This window comes from Pituophis catenifer, unplaced genomic scaffold, assembly GCF_029215685.1.
Source record: "Pituophis catenifer annectens isolate HBS135680 unplaced genomic scaffold, rPitCat1.0.hap2 SCAF_6, whole genome shotgun sequence".
NCBI lineage: Eukaryota > Metazoa > Chordata > Lepidosauria > Squamata > Colubridae > Pituophis > Pituophis catenifer.
The window spans coordinates 68,445,665-68,446,009 of record NW_027256886.1 but is presented as its reverse complement, the minus strand read 5'-3'; positions in this window follow the sequence as shown (position 1 = coordinate 68,446,009).

Sequence of the window (345 nt, the reverse complement as noted above, 5' to 3'; positions counted from 1 at the left end):
GATGCTACAGTGGTCATAAGTGTGAAAAAACGGTCATAAGACACTCTTTTCAGTGCCATTGTAACTTTGAACAGTCACTAAATACACTGTTGTATGTGTGAGGACTAACTGTAATTATGGAAACTGGAAACCTCTTTCTTTGCTAGGTATATGGGTGAATTCCTTTCTTTGCATTGATGTTGAGCAGTAATTTGTTTCAGATGGAATTTCCCTCCCCTAGAAGCACTGAAAAAAAAGAGGGTGTTTCCTTATTCAGTCTTTTACATCAATAAAAATAAAGATTTCTTTCTGGTAACACAGTTCCTTGTTTTGCTTTCACTTTAGTTTAAGAGCTAGCCTGAAAAC